Source organism: Euprymna scolopes, chromosome 38, assembly GCF_053919585.1.
Source record: "Euprymna scolopes isolate OS-2025 chromosome 38, ASM5391958v1, whole genome shotgun sequence".
In the NCBI taxonomy this organism is placed as follows: Eukaryota; Metazoa; Mollusca; class Cephalopoda; order Sepiida; family Sepiolidae; genus Euprymna; species Euprymna scolopes.
The window spans coordinates 60,326,035-60,342,900 of record NC_136519.1 but is presented as its reverse complement, the minus strand read 5'-3'; the positions used below and the strand labels follow the sequence as shown (position 1 = coordinate 60,342,900).

The 16,866-nt window shown below is 34.5% G+C and overlaps 1 protein-coding gene across 3 annotated transcripts in view; it reads right to left on the bottom strand.

Moving 5' to 3' along the window:
* LOC145263165 (uncharacterized) overlaps positions 1 to 16,866 on the bottom strand; it is a 1,002,407-nt gene that overhangs the window by 193,352 nt on the left and 792,189 nt on the right. The gene's annotated exons all lie outside the window — the stretch shown is intronic.

The window sequence follows — 16,866 nt, the reverse complement described above, 5'->3', positions numbered from 1 at the left end:
AAGAATTGTGTATAGTACAATTGGTGTAAAGCATTTTGTATAGTCAAATTTTTGTAAAGAATTTTGTATAGTCAAATTGTTGTAAAGAATTTTGTATAGTCAAATTGTTGTAAAGCATTTTGTATAGTCAAATGTTTGTAAAGAATTTTGTATAGTCGAATTGTTGTAAAGCATTTTGTATAGTCAAATTGTTGTAAAGAATTCTGTATAGTAAAATTGTTGTAAAGAATTTTGTAGGGTCAAATTGTTGTAAAGCATTTTGTATAGTCAATTTGTTTTAAAGCATTTTGTATAGTCAAATACTTGTAAAGAATTTTGTATAGTCGAATTGTTGTAAAGAATTTTGTATAGTCAAATTGTTGTAAAGTATTGTGTGTAGTCAAATTGTTGTAAAGCATTGTGTATAATCAAATTGTTGTTAATAATTGTGTATAGTTAAATTGTTGTTAAGCATTTTGTAAAGTCAAATTGTTGTAAAGAATTCTGTATAGTCAAATTGTTGTAAAGAATTTTGTAGGGTCAAATTGTTGTATAGCATTTTGTATGGTCAAATTGGGGTAAACAATTTTGTATAGTCGAATAGTTGTAAAGCAGTATGTATAGTACAATGGTTGTAAAGCATTTAATATGATCAAATTGCTGTAAAGCATTCTGTATAGTCAAATTGTTGTAAATCTGTTTGTATATTCAAATTCTTGTAAAGCATTTTGTATATTCAAATTGTTGAAAATCATTTTTTATATTAAAATTATTGTTTAGTATTTGGTAAAGTCAAATTGTTGTAAAGAATTGTATATAGTCAAATTGTTGTAAAGAATTGTATATAGTCAAATTGTTGTGAAGCATTTTTTATAGTAAAATTATTTTAAAGCATTGTGTATAGTCTAATGGTTGTAAAGCATTTTGTATAGTAAAATTGTTGTAAAGCATTTTGTATAGTCTAATGGTTGTAAAGCATTTTGTATAGTAAAATTGTTGTAAAGCATTTTGTATAGTAAAATTGTTGTGAAGCATTTTGTATAGTCAAATTCTTGTAAAGCATTTTGTATAGTAAAATTGTTGTGAAGCATTTTGTATAGTAAAATTGTTGTAAAGCATTTTGTATAGTAAAATTGTTGTGAAGCATTTTGTATAGTAAAATTGTTGTAAAGCATTTTGTATAGTAAAATTGTTGTGAAGCATTTTGTATAGTCAAATTGTTGTGAAGCATTTTGTATAGTCAAATTCTTGTAAAGCATTTTGTATAGTAAAATTGTTGTAAAGCATTTTGTATAGTCAAATTGTTGTAAAGAATTTTGTATAGTAAAATTGTTGTAAAGCATTTTGTATAGTAAAATTGTTGTGAAGCATTTTGTATAGTCAAATTGTTGTGAAGCATTTTGTATAGTCAAATTCTTGTAAAGCATTTTGTATAGTCAAATTCTTGTAAAGCATTTTGTATAGTAAAATTGTTGTAAAGCATTTTGTATAGTCAAATTGTTGTAAGCATTTTGTGTAGTCAAATTGTTGTGAAGCATTTTGTATAGTAAAATTGTTGTAAAGCATTTTGTATAGTCAAATTGTTGTAAAGCATTTTGTATAGTCAAATTGTTGTAAAGCATTTTGTATAGTAAAATTGTTGTGAAGCATTTTGTATAGTCAAATTGTTGTGAAGCATTTTGTATAGTCAAATTCTTGTAAAGCATTTTGTATAGTAAAATTGTTGTAAAGCATTTTGTATAGTAAAATTGTTGTGAAGCATTTTGTGTAGTCAAATTGTTGTGAAGCATTTTGTATAGTAAAATTGTTGTAAAGCATTTTGTATAGTCAAATTGTTGTAAAGCATTTTGTATAGTAAAATTGTTGTAAAGCATTTTGTATAGTAAAATTGTTTGTGAAGCATTTTGTATAGTAAAATTGTTGTGAAGCATTTTGTATAGTCAAATTCTTGTAAAGCATTGTGTATAGTAAAATTGTTGTAAAGCATTTTGTATAGTCAAATTGTTGTAAAGCATTTTGTATAGTCAAATTGTTGTGAAGCATTTTGTATAGTAAAATTGTTGTAAAGCATTTTGTATAGTCAAATTGTTGTGAAGCATTTTGTATAGTAAAATTGTTGTAAAGCATTTTGTATAGTCAAATTGTTGTGAAGCATTTTGTATACTTAAATTGTTTAAACATTGTGTTTAGTCAAATTGTTGTAAATCATTCTGTATAGTCAAATTTTTGTAAAGGGTTTTGTATAGTCAAATTTTTTTAAAGCATTTCGTATATTTAAATTTGTGTAAAGCATTTTGTAAAGTCAAATTGTTGTGAAGCATTTTGAATACTTAAATTGTTAAATTATTGGGTATAGTCAAATTGTTGTGAAGCATTTTGTATAGTCAAATTGTTCATAGCAAAATTTCAAAAAAACATCTGCTTGCATCAAGGGAGATACTCGATCTGATCCTCTTAGTTAGATGATGTGCGTCGGCCTAGAAAAACAAACAGTAAAAAAAGAAAGAAAAGAAACATCCCGTCATAAAGGAAAGTAAAATAAAAGCTAAAAATGTAGCGTCGGCGGTAACTACTGAAAACTTCTATTAATATAAGTATTTTTAAAACGAAAATAGGTCACTTTGGTTTAACTACGTATTTACAATTGCTTTTTTAACTAATATTTTCCCAACTGTATTTCTTTAAATAATTGAGTGCCTATACACTTGATTTAGCCCAACGGTATTTTTTACAAAAACATAATGAAACAATGATATCGCTTAATATTGGAAAAACTACTTATTTGCGGTATTCTTTTTAAAACGCAAATATATTACAAAACGTAGGCAAACGATGCACAGTTATTATCCTCACGGTAACTTTTAGAGAAAGTCATAAAAAAGTATATTAAAAAAACTACTTATTTTTGAGCAATTAAAATGCGGTATTTGTAAGGTTTTGAAGGGTTTAGTATAAGAACAGAACAAAAAGAGAAATATGAAATACGACAGGATTTATTGACTCACTCCTACAGCCTGCGTGGGGCTCGATTACATTACATTTTTTGTCTCTCGTTCCAAAAGATTTCAATACGAGGAAAGAGGGTTAACAGTCCAAGGGAGGTAATTCCGATTATTCCACATCCCCCTTTCCAGTCCCAAATTCATAGTGAAAGTTTCTCTGGTGGTTGAACATTTTCTACCACTCTTTGTATATTTTACTTTGGGACATTCTGAGTTAAAGGATTGGATATCCTCGTGTACAGTTGACTGCACATCTGTCTGGATTGTTTGTCCCATTAAATTATTGTAGCTGCACTCAGGAATGTCTCTAGATGCATTTGGTAAGGCAGACAATTCTGTCGGTGCAGCTATTTGAGGAAAATCGATGTGCTCATTTCTTTTTCGAAGATGGTTTCTGTTTCTATGAAACAATCCTGAGTCCGTTTCAACCAGGGCTGATCTTAGAGTAACAGTATCTACCACTTTGGCTGGGCTCGTTTTGGGTGTTTTCACCCAAACTGCCTGTCCTTGGGTAACAGGTGTTTTTTCTCTAATTCTATGACGTTTATCAAAATACAACTTTTGCTTCATTTTGACCCGAGCGTCTGCTTCTTTGAATTTTTCGACACTTTGTTGATAATTTTCATTTTAGTGAGGAAGTGCTGGAATGCGAGTCCTGAGTTTCCTATTCATCAACAATTCTGCATGGCTTTGGCCATGCTGTAGTGGAGTAGTACGGTAATTAAGTAAAGCAATGTAAGGATCCTTTGACTTTTTAAAAAGATTTTTGACTCTGAACAGCACGTTCTGCTTCGCCATTCCTTGAGGATGGTGTGGGCTGCTGGTAAGGTGAATAAAACCATAGATTTTTGCAAACTCCAGGAAATCTTTAGATATAAATTGAGGGCCATTGTCACTTATTATCATTTCAGGTATACCGTACTTAGCAAATATTGATTTGCAGTGGTTTACGATACAACTTGCATTGGTATTTTCAAGATGTGACATTTATATCTATCTTGAATAATAGTCTATAACTATGAGGTATTTGTGGCCATTCAATTCAAATAAATCGATCGCAACTTTTTGCCAAGGGTAGTCTGGCAACTTGGTTGGTTGTAGGAGTTCTGGCGGATATCTTCTTTCTCTTTCACAAATGCTACATTTTTCTATTTTCTCCCCTATTTGCTTTAAAAGTCCTGGCCACCAAACATCACTCCGTGTCAATGCTCTACATTTCACGATACCTTGGTGTCCCTCATGAAGACGATCCAAGATGTCTTTTTAAAGATCCGCAGGGATGATTAGTCGGTTCTGATACAGTAAAAGTCCTTGGCAGACTGTAAGGTCCTGCCTTATAAACCAGTAGGGTCTTATCTGAGGGTCTCGTGTAGCGGTTTCAGGCCAATGGTCCATTTTATAATAGTTCATGACTTGACTACAGATTTTGTCAGAGTGTTGTTTCACCCTTATTTCTTCCAATCTCCTGTCGGTAACAGAGATGTTTTGTATAATTGAACGGATGAACATGTCTGTCTCTGTCTCCTGCTCAAATTCATGTTTGGTTGGTAGGCTGTTTGGAGCTCTAGATAGAGTGTCTGCTGTAATGAGATTTTTCCCAGCGGTATGCATGATTTCATAGGTGAATCTCATTAAGCGCATACGGAAACGCTGTATTCTTGGGGTTAGTTCATCAAGCCGTTTTGTTTTTAATAATGCCAATAATGGCTTGAGATCCGTTTCAATTATGAACTTATGCAGCCCAATTAAAAAGTCGGCAAATTTTTCGCAACACCAAGTGACTGCAAGGGCTTCTTTCTCAACCTGAGCATATCTCTGTTCCGTTTCAGTAAGTGCTCTCGATGCATAAAATACAGGTCTCCAGTCATTCCCTTGTTTCTGGAGCAGTACTCCTCCCAAGCCATAGGAAGATGCATCAGCCGAAATTTTTGTTGGCTTATCAGCACTATAATGGAGCAGTACCGGTGCAGAACTCAGATTTTTCTTTAGTGTTTTAAATGCAGTTTCCTGAAGCTCATCACAAATCCATGCATTGTCTTTCCTTAGGAGACCTCTGAGTGGTTTTGTGGTCTCTGCTAAATTTTCAGCAAATTTACCAACATGATTTCCATCCCTAGCAGTCGTCGCCGTTCCGACACGTTTTGTGGTCTGGTCATGTTCATGATTGCGTTAATCTTCTCTGGGTCTGGTTTGGATACCTTCTTCGGAAATGAGTTGCCCAATAAATTTAATTTTGCTAACAGAGAATACACATTTATCATTTAATGTTATTCCTGCTGCCTCCATTTTCTCTAGCACTATTTTTAAACGCTGGTCATGTTCCTGTTGGCTTCTCTCACTGACAAGAACATCATCTATGTCACAGATGACTCCTGGTATTCCTGACAAAATGTGTGTCATTTCGCGGTGAAAAATTTCAGGGCCTGAACTTATTCCAAATGGTAGGCGCTTATAGCAATATCTTCCAAATGGCGTAATAAAAGTGGTAAGCTTCTGAGAATCTTCATGGAACATAATTTGATGGAATCCGCTGTTGCAATCCAGTTTACTAAATATCTTGGCTCCATCAAGTTGAGCTAATAACTGGTCTGAAGAAGGTAGTGGGAAATGTTCACGCTTCACACTTTCATTAAGTTTAGTGAAGTCAACACAAAGTCTGATTTTACCATCCTTCTTTGGAACTGCTACAATAGGAGCACACCAATCAGTAGGCATTTTGATTGGGCGGATGATATCTTCACTTTCTAATCTTTTAAGCTCATTCTGGATTTTTTGTTTCATAGGAAGTGCTAGTCGTCTGGGAGTTGTAATTGAAAAAGGTTGAGCATTCTTATCCAAATGTATTTTATAAACATGCTTCAATTTTCCTAATCCCATAAATACTTTTGAAAAGTTTTTTGTATTGGTGATCTCTGCCTTCTATAGAGTTGATTTTGCTCAACAAGTTCAAAGCTTTAATTGCTGGTCCACACAACAATGGTTCCATCAAGTCCTTAACGATGTACAACTCTTGCAGTGAATTTTTTTCTCTATAAAAAAGTGTAGCATCTACTTTTCCAATCACTTTTATCTTGTTCTGACCTGGTCTATATAGTCTTTTATCCGTCTGCTTTATTATAGGAGAATTTTTCCTAAAGAATCGGTCCGGCACTACAGTAACATCATTGACTATTCTGCTGTTCTTCGCGGTGGTGACCTTTATATTGGCTTACCAGTCAATTTTTCTTCCTCTTCACCGTTTTTAATGTTTCCCAATGAGATCGACCCTAGGAAGTCATTTTCTTCTTTTGCAACTCCCCTTACCGATTTTGTTCTACATTCCGATGCATAATGTCCTAGTTTTTTTTACATTTATTGCATGTTGCATGCATCGCTGGGCAGTCATCTCTGCCATGTGAGGTAAAATATCCACATCGTATGCACTTTCTTTTAGTCATTTTATTATTGTACTGAAAATTCTTTTTTTCTAAATATATGGTTTATTTGTGTATCTGGTTCTGCTGAGGATATAGCTTGTGATTGTTGCTTTGAGGTTTCATGTGCTCTACCCATTTGCAGGCATTTATCTAGAGTTAAGGTTTTATCGGCTAAAAATTTTTCCCTTAAAATATCATCCTTCCTTCACCCCAACAACAACTTGATCCCTAATTAATCTGTTCGTTAATTGTCCAAAATTGCAACTTTTTGCAAGCTGGTGTAGAACCGCTATATAGGTTTCTATATTTTCTTCCGGTTCCTGCTTTCGAAGGTGAAATTTGTATGACTCATGCGTTTCTCAACAAAGAAGTCCTCAAATTTTTGCAAGACTTTTTGAAGATTATTTCGATCCTCCTCTGAATTAAAATGTAACCCTTCAAAAATATCGAAACATTCCTCACCGATTATAGAAAGGAAAACAGAAGTCTGATATACTGAATCAACCTCGTTTGACAATCGACTGGCCACAGAATAATTTAAAAAATTTCGTTTAAATTTCCTCCAATTGTTCGCAACATTTCCTGGCAGAGACATTTTGCCGGGGGCGGTATATTGGCGTTGAAATTTCTTTGAGCCATAATTTTATTTTATTTTTTTAATTTATTTTTTATTTATTTATTTTTTTGTAAAAATAAAACAAACTTACTATTTTTCTGACGAAACTCTTTCTTTTTTTTTTTTTGTAACTTACTTCGGTTGTCCGGGTTTGTTTGCTGTTTTGATGTCTTTCTTTTTTTCTTTTATATATAAAATTCTTTTTTTTTTCTTTCGATCTCACTTCTGACTCCATGTAAGGTTTTGAAGTGTTTAGTATAAGAACAGAACAAAAAGAGAAATATGAAATACGACAGGATTTATTGACTCACTCCTACAGCCTGCGTGGGGCTCGATTACATTACATTTTTTGTAGGCACCGCCAAAACTGGGGGGGGGGGGCAGGTCAGTACTTTTTGACGGACCGTCTTTTTAAAAATCTACCAAAAATCAGGTAATTATCCGATCAATACGAAATTTTCAGCGATTATTAAGAGAAGAATGCACTTTATAACAGTGTACTTATTTTTCATAAACGATATATATATATATATATATATTTTTGCTTACACCCCCCTCTTGTTTTAAAGTGGGAACAAATATGCTTAAAATAATCATCTGAAACTGAACAAAACATATTGTGTTGTTGTAAGGGACAGAATTATAGATTAAAAAAAAAATTGTTTGCATACCTTATTTTGACGTCTGAATATCAGAACTTCGATTGCGTTTAATTATCCCGCTTTTGAGTTTTGAAGTGTGAAATTCGGTGAATATGTTAAGTAAAATAATTAATTTAAGTTAAGCAAAACAAAAAAAAAATTTTTTTAATATTTATACGAAAAAAAACATTTTAAAATCTTTGATAAATAAATTAACAATTGTTTTTTTAGCGAACCGGATAATGCATGACCATTATTAAACAGGGCATGCTTTGAAGAATCGATACAAAAAAAAAAAAAAATTCGATAAATATTGTGCCCTTTGTGTTAAAAATAGCATCACTTTTTTCGATCCCGTTTGAAAACGTTTGCCGCCTTTCGACTACAGTGGACCAAACGCGCTGAAATAATTTCTTTTTATTCTGTGTCAGAAATTTAATTTCTTCCTTCTTTTCGTCGTTGTCTTTTATCTTTCCTCCCTTCTTTCCTTCTTTAACTTTACGTCTTTTTAACGAGCTGCTGCTGCTGCTGAAAGAATCACGCCACAATTGAGATACTTTTCCCGCGAAAATTCAACAAGCGAAAGTCAGTTTTGGACAGAGATTCCACAAGGGTAACACGCAAGTTACGAGCTCTGATCCTACTCAGACATTCAAGTCTTAAAAATAGTAAAGTTATTTCATTGTTCATAGGAATGAATAATGAGTTTCAGTAAGAGTCAAATCAAGTTGGTTGACTCGAAAAGAAAGAATCAATTCTAAGAAGAATTGATCTAAACTGGACGCACGAGATGCGATTAAATGTCGGCGTAAGGAAACCGAAATGTCTAACCAGTGAGAATTTCATCTGACAAGAAGGACGAACGGAGGTTTTACCTAACAACGTTGAGTTTTCAAATTCAAGGATTATTTTCAAAGAACTTTAAAGGATTCTGTCACTGAAGTGAGGACAGATCGATTTGGAGTGGCGTGAAGAAAATATATATGTAAAAAAAAAGGACTCACACACACACATATATATAAAGATAAAAAAGAAAGGTTAAAAAAAACGAAATCATTGTTTTACGCAGTAAGTTCTCTTATTCTAATTTTCTCTTATTTCTGTACTCTCTCTCTAGTGTTAATTAAGCCTTTAGTGCTTGCCATAAGGACATTTTTTGGCAGTCGAATTGGTGAACATATAAACTTTTTTCTCAATAATTGAACTTTGCAGCTTTGCTGCCTTCTTTCCCCAACCCTTATGCTTTCTTTTTCCCTCAATAAAATGTCAATATTTTTTTTATTCTTAAAAGTATTTCCTTGTCTTTATTTTTACATGTCCTGATTTTTCTAGGCTTATTAACATGAACCACATGGGATAACCTTCACGGGACTCAGTGAATAAATTTCCCGCATTCTGCCAAAAAAGTACGAACCCTGTTAAGAAATAATTGCACCTAAGCCGAGATTACGGATGTTGCTATGTGCTTTAGTTATTGGCAGTGTTCTTACCTGAAATGGTTATTTTCCTCCTATCGGACAAGATTTGGGGAGATACCATTTCTTCTGTCAAAAGCTTGAGAAACGTTATATAGGATTATCCCTTTATTGGAAATAATTTAGGATTGGTTCTGCTCAAGCTGTTAACTTATTCTTCGTATTATGTTCACCAGACTGTATCTGCCTGTCCTTTTTTTTCTAGATATTATTTCCCATTTTGGGATAGTCTTAATTCTTTTGGTTGTTGCATCATTCTTTTTTGGCGGGCTTTCTGTGCGCGCCATCCTGTCTTGTTGGCTTGATTGGTAACGGTTGGCGCCATTTTGAGTGACGTCATAGATTATGTGGTAGCTCTCTCTCTCTTTATCTCAAGTATTGATAAGTTAAGTGAGAATTAGTTGAAAATAAAATGGCTGCGACGCCAAAGGATGTTCTGTTGAAGAAGTTGAAAATTAATAAGAATAAAATACTTGTAGTGCTAGAAGCGATAGAATCATCTCGTGAAGTGGGAGAGGACAAATATTCTTTATGTAAAAATCAGGTTGAAGAATACTTGTCGAACGCGGCATTGTTGGAAGAACAGTTAGTCGATATTTATTTAAATGATAATGTCGAAGAAGACGTTGTGGAAACTTTCTCCAAGGATTGTGCCTTGTTTAGATTACAAGCTCTGGAGAAATTGGCTGGATTGAGACCTGCCAAAGTTGAAGAATCGGAGACCTGTTTGAAGAAGAGTGATAAAGTCAAGGGTGTAAATAGTACTCCTTCTATCGTCTGTCCTAAATTCAATGATAGGGACTTAGAGACAGATAAGCTAGCCTTTTTAAATTTTCACCGGGAGTTCCTGAACTGTGTATCCAGTTTGGATAGTGACTCGTTGAGATTAGTCGTGTTGAAAAACCATCTCACGGGTTACGCCTTTCAGATTGTTAGACACTTATCGGTATCGGACGAAAATTACGAGATTGCATTAGAGTTGCTTTCCAACGAGTTCCTAGATGAGAGTTGTGTTGTGGACTCAATTTTCTCGTCCTTGTTGAATACTGATCGTTTGTATAGTAATTTGGATGTGAAAAAATTCTTGACTGACGTGAAGACGCAGGCATACGAATTGAAGAATTCCTTCAGTATTGATTTTCTGGAATGCGGTACCCCGGGAAATCGATTGTTGGGTCATATCGTATTCGGTAAATTACCCGTTACCTTTAGAACAGAATTAGTGCACAAAGTGAACAATAATTACCCTTCTCTGGAGCAGATTTTGGATAACTGTACTGATATTATTAGAACTCTTGAGCTCTGTAAATATGATCCTGGGAGTCGTAGACCAGACTTCTCTGTAAAAAGGTCTAATAACAAGTTTAAACCTTCCTTACCAGATAAAAGACCCTCCACGTTGGAGAATTTCCACGTCAAGACATCTAAAGTCAAATATAGATGTTGTTTTTGTAAAAGTAATGATCACAAGGCTCATATGTGTAAATCCTATCCAACGTTTAAGGACAAGTTGAGAAGGTGTAACGAGTTAGTGATTTGTTCTAGATGCATCAGCCATCTCCATGGGGAAAAAGACTGTCCTTGCATTGGAAGGGAGTCTGAGCTGTGTTGGTCTTGCAATAGACCTGGGCACCGTAGCGTTATGTGTCCCATGGCGGTCAAGCCTACTATTTCTTCTAACGCTTGTTGGATGACCAGTGGCTCGTCCTTATTACCTGTAGTTAACATTTCGGTTAATGTGGGTGGCAAGGATGTGTCCTTTAACTGTTTGGTAGATACCGGCAGTGAGAGATCTTACCTCTGCAAAGGACTTATAAGAAAGATTTCCATGTCCTCGCCCATGAAAAGTCGCAGATTTCTTATAAAGACCTTTTTGGGTAATAAAGTAAGAGACCTGCAGGAGATAGATCTCCGTGTGAAATTTCAGGATGAATCAAGGCAAGTTTCATTCTTGTTGGATGAACACTTAGACCTGTCCTTTAAAATTGAAGGATTAGGCGGTGTGATATCTGACTTGAGAAAGGACGAGGTGAAATTGGCTGCTGATTTCTCGTGTATGAAAAACGACATGCTGCCAGTCCATGGTCTGATTGGTATTGATGTAATCAAGTTTTTGGGCCCCTTGCAGCTAACCCAATTTAAAGACGGATTTGCATTTAGTTCGTCTCAGGGAATGATTTTGTTTGGAGACGTTTCGGACTTCAAATCCTGTTGTTCTGTGCGGGAGCAGGCTGGCTTGAATTACAATCGAGTCGTAGGGAAATTTTCGTCGTGTAATGTTACTCATGTATACTTTGTTTTGGAGCCTAAATCGAATCATTTGGATCCTTGGAGTTGTTTTGATGAAGCGGCAGTGGATAGGTCCATAGAGAATATGTTCAATCTCGAAACATTGGGTGTTACAGATGAGGTATGCAGTAGCTACGATAAAATAAAAATAGCCGATTTTCGTTCGTCTATTGAATATCGTGACGGAAGCTACTATGTAAGTTTACCTTGGAACCTAGATAAGTTGAACGAAGTTCCGTCTAGTTATAATGTGGCATTAGCTGTCTTAGACAAAGTAGTAAATAAATTGTCTGACAAAAATCTGTACTCTGATTATCGCAAAGTATTTCTTGATCAGGAGAACGAAGGCATAATTGAGAGAATTCATGTGCCTCCTTCAGAATTTGCCAAGTATACCTGGATACCCCATCGTCCTGTCTACAAAACTGAATCACAGTGCACAACAAAAATAAGGCCTGTGTTCAATTGTTCGTTGAGAACGGGTGGTAAGCCGTCCCTCAATGATTGCGCCTATACGGGTGTGAACCTGTACACTGATATGCTGGAGCTTTTGTTCAAATTCCGAACCGATACGTTGGTTCTATTAGCGGACATTAGAAAAGCGTTTTTGATGGTCAAATTGAAGAACGAATTTGATAAGAATCGTTTCTGCTTCTTTTTGAAGTTAGAGGACGAGCTGGTCTGTTTCAGGTACAGCACTTTGATCTTTGGATTTGTGTCCAGCCCGTTCATTTTGTGTTATATAGTGAAATATCATGTAGAAAAACATGCCACAGGACCCTGCCGTGACATGCTGTTGAATAACTTCTATGTCGATAATCTGGTTAAAACACACCAGTCGCAGTCTGAATTGTTGAAGTTATATGTGGAAGCAGTAACTACCATGGAAAAGGGTGGCTTCGAATTGAAAACTTGTAGCAGTAACAGCGAAATAGTTTCGCAACGTATACAGTTGGACAACAATGGTTCCTTTCACGGAATGGTGTGTGAGAAAGTCTTGGGCTATACGTATGATCCGATGTTGGATGAAATAAAATTAAGTAGCGGAGGTGTTGAGAGAGTAGTCTCAACTAAAAGAGACATGTTGTCTGTGAATTCTTCGATCTTTGACCCGTTGGGTCTTGTGTTGCCTATTACTATAAAGGGAAAAATCATGTTGAGCCAAGTATGGAAGTTAGGTATAGGCTGGGACCAAGCAATTCCTAATGATATATTATCTCTTTGGAATAGTTTTCAAAAGAGTCTTAAGGACATTCAAAACATTGGTTTTAATAGATGTTCGGTTCAAACTGATTTGCCGGTAATCTTGATCATGTTCTGTGATGCTTCGAACCATGCTTACGGAATTGTCGAATATATGTACCAACAAGGAAGGGCTAACTTATTTTTTGCAAAAGCTAAAGTGGCTCCCTCTGTCAAGAGAACCCTTCCTACGTTGGAATTGTTGGCTGTATTTTTGGGCATTAAACATGTAATTATTTTGGTTAAGATGTTCCCGAATTTGTTCAAGGAAATCATAGTGGCTGTCGACGCACAAGTAGTGTTGTCGTGGTTATTGTCGGAAACCATCAACACCAAGTGTCAGTTTACGAGAAACCGATTGAAAGATATCAAGTCTATGGTTAACGAACTGACAGATAAGGGTTTGGAAGTTATTACTCCCAACGCGTTCCTACGTTCATATCCTGGAAGTGCTGTGTTTCTGAATTTTGATGAAGAGATGTCTTCTATTGAACCTCTTAGTAGGTCAGATTTAATCGATAGTTTAAAATATCGAGAATCCATTTTGAATAAGTTCAGGTCTATGTGGTATGAACAGTACTTGATGAGTTTGAGAGAGTTATCTAGTGATTTGTACCAGTCTAGTTTTGATAACAAGATAAAGGTGAATGATGTAGTGTTGATAAAAGGTTTTAAGTCTAGACCTCACTGGAGTTTGGGTAGGGTGATGAAACTGACCCAAGGTTCCGACGGATTGGTGAGATCTGCCTTGATTAAAAGAGGTGATACGTTGCAAGAGCATTCAATAAAACATTTATTCCCGTTGGAACTTTCTATAACTCACTCTTTCCAAGCCCCTGCTGCAGATCAAGGTGATGATTTGCCTGAAGGTGAAAATGTTGTGGAATCAGTTCGTGAGGATCAGTCTAGACCTGTTAGACATCAGAGATCAGTTAAAGAGAGAAATCCTGATTATCTCTGGTATTAGTTGGAATATGTCCACCTTTTTTCTTTTCTCTTTTTCTTTTTTTGTTCGGGAGAGTGTCAGAAATTTAATTTCTTCCTTCTTTTCGTCATTGTCTTTTATCTTTCCTCCCTTCTTTCCTTCTTTAACTTTACGTCTTTTTAACGAGCTGCTGCTGCTGCTGCTGAAAGAATCACGCCACAATTGAGATACTTTTCCCGCGAAAATTCAACAAGCGAAAGTCAGTTTTGGACAGAGATTCCACGAGGGTAACACGCAAGTTACGAACTCTGGTCCTACTCAGACATTCAAGTCTTAAAAATAGTAAAGTTATTTCATTGTTCATAGGAATGAATAATGAGTTTCAGTAAGAGTCAAATCAAGTTGGTTGACTCGAAAAGAAAGAATCAATTCTAAGAAGAATTGATCTAAACTGGACGCACGAGATGCGATTAAATGTCGGCGTAAGGAAACCGAAATGTCTAACCAGTGAGAATTTCATCTGACAAGAAGGACGAACGGAGGTTTTACCTAACAACGTTGAGTTTTCAAATTCAAGGATTATTTTCAAAGAACTTTAAAGGATTCTATCACTGAAGTGAGGACAGATCGATTGTGAGTGGCGTGAAGAAAATATATATGTAAAAAAAAAGGACTCACACACACACATATATATAAAGATAAAAAAGAAAGGTTAAAAAAAAACGAAATCATTGTTTTACGCAGTAAGTTCTCTTATTCTAATTTTCTCTTATTTCTGTACTCTCTCTCTAGTGTTAATTAAGCCTTTAGTGCTTGCCATAAGGACATTTTTTGGCAGTCGAATTGGTGAACATATAAACTTTTTTCTCAATAATTGAACTTTGCAGCTTTGCTGCCTTCTTTCCCCAACCCTTATGCTTTCTTTTTCCCTCAATAAAATGTCAATATTTTTTTTATTCTTAAAAGTATTTCCTTGTCTTTATTTTTACATGTCCTGATTTTTCTAGGCTTATTAACATGAACCACGTGTGATAACCTTCACGGGACTCAGTGAATAAATTTCCCGCATCTGCTTTAAATTGCCCCCCCCCATTTTGGGGAGCCTGGCCCCCACACACATACACATTAAAAACCAAACTCATACAAATGGTCACCCATCTGGTACTGGCCAGCCTCAGCTTAATAATACATTGAAATTTTCGTCACTGAAAAATAAGTTTTTTGGCCTGTTTGGTCTTCCATAGTTTGCTTCTTATCAAACGCAAACGTAAACAGTGTCGATCTAGACTCTAGATCGACGCGAAATAACTATTTACATATATGAATAAGTGGAATTATTTGAAATCCAGGTACTTATATTATAATATTTTTGCATATTCTCTTAGAAAATCATCCTAAATCTTAGTTAGCCAATAAATAAATAAATAAATAATTTCAAAAACCTTTTTTTTTTTAAATATTTATGTACGTTTTTTGTGCAAGACAAAAAATGTCAATTGTTAACTTTTTGGGAAAATTTAACATTTAAAATTTAATTAAAAATAGTAGAAAAAGTTTTACATTATTCTGTTTTCTATATGATAAAATTCAGTGTTTTATTTTTCTGGAAAAAAAAAGTTACTCAGAAATAATGGATTTTAATAAATGTAATTTCGTTTTAAAAAACAACAACAACTTGATTTTGCGGCCATTTTTGGCGGTGCCTAATTTTTTGTCTCTCGTTCCAAAAGAGTTCAATAAGAGGAAAGAGGGTTAACAGTCCAAGGGAGGTAATTCCGATTATTCCACAGTATTCTTTTTAAAACACAAATGGGTAAAAAATAACGTAGGTAAACGATAATGTTTTTTGAAATCATTTCGCAACTGTATTTTCTATGAAAAGTTTTGTGTTTAAAACCCAAATAGGTCACAAATAACGTAGGTAAACCAAAATTATGTTTTTTTTTTGTTTTTTTTTTTTTTTTTAATAATTTCGCAACTGTATTTTCTATGAAATAATTTTGTTCTTATGCACGTAGATTACCCCACGGTCATTTTTGTAAAAAATAGTTATAAAAAATTATATTGCTTAATAAACTAAAAACTACTGTTTTGCGGACAATTGAAATGCGGTATTTATTCTCCGCATACTATTTCCTGTTAAAAATCAGAAAAAGTTCAGTGTATTACATTAAAAATAAAGACCCCCCCCAATCTGTCCGTATTGGTTGTAAGTGAAGGAAAAGTAATGTTTACAGATATGAAAACTTCTTTGTGTATTTTTTAAAAGTAAAGAAAATGTTCTGTATAAAGTACATAAAAAGTGTGTAATTTTATTTTCAAAAAGATTTTTCTCTATCTATCTATCTATCTATCTATCTATCTATCTATCTATCTATCTATCTATCTATCGGCCTCTCTCCCTATCTGTCTTTCTTACTCTGTGTATCTATGTCTCCGTGTGTATTTGTTTATAAACTCTGTCGTTCACTGTTAAGACAAATCTCGAATATCGTTCTTACATTTTTTTGTGTTGCAGGAAACAATAATTTTTGTTAACAATAGTAGAAGAATTGGAGTAATATAGTGGAGAAAAAGAAAACAAAACAAGAAAGAAACAATTGGTTTGTTTTAGGTGTTAACTATTATAGCGCGTATACAGAGCGAGAGCGGTCATCTAGCGTGTGCGTTTATTCAATAACGTGTTTATTCTCGAATTGGCGAGTTGAGAGCTGGCAACCATTGAAAAGTGCTGGAGCTGTATAAGGGAGACATCATTTTGTGTAACGGGAAATGAAAAGTTAATGGTTTGTATAGGAGTTTATGATTCAGTTAAAAGAGTGACTGGAAACATATAATGTGTTAATATCTTCTGCGAATACACTAGGGACGGAAAAAATACTGTAGATAGAGAGGGCAACACAAGAATTACTTCGTCTGTAGATGATGGCGATCGTTATGATGCCTCTCATACGATGAAATACAGGGTTTAATTCTAACAAATAAATGTGTTTATAAAAGCGTTCTAAAGTCATATAAGATGGATAATAGTTTAGACATAATAAATTTGTATGTGGCATCTGTTCTTAAGAACCTACGGTAATTTGGTCCAGATGGAAATCTCTGCGATCAAATTAATATATATGAGATAAATATCCAAAGGGATTAATGACCGTTATATGAATTAGTAGCGGTTTGAACCATTTTTAATATTTGAAAAGAAAATTTAAATTACTAATAAAAACAAGGAAATCTGAGGAGACACATTGTATCTCCGATTACAAGAGCACCACGTTCATTGC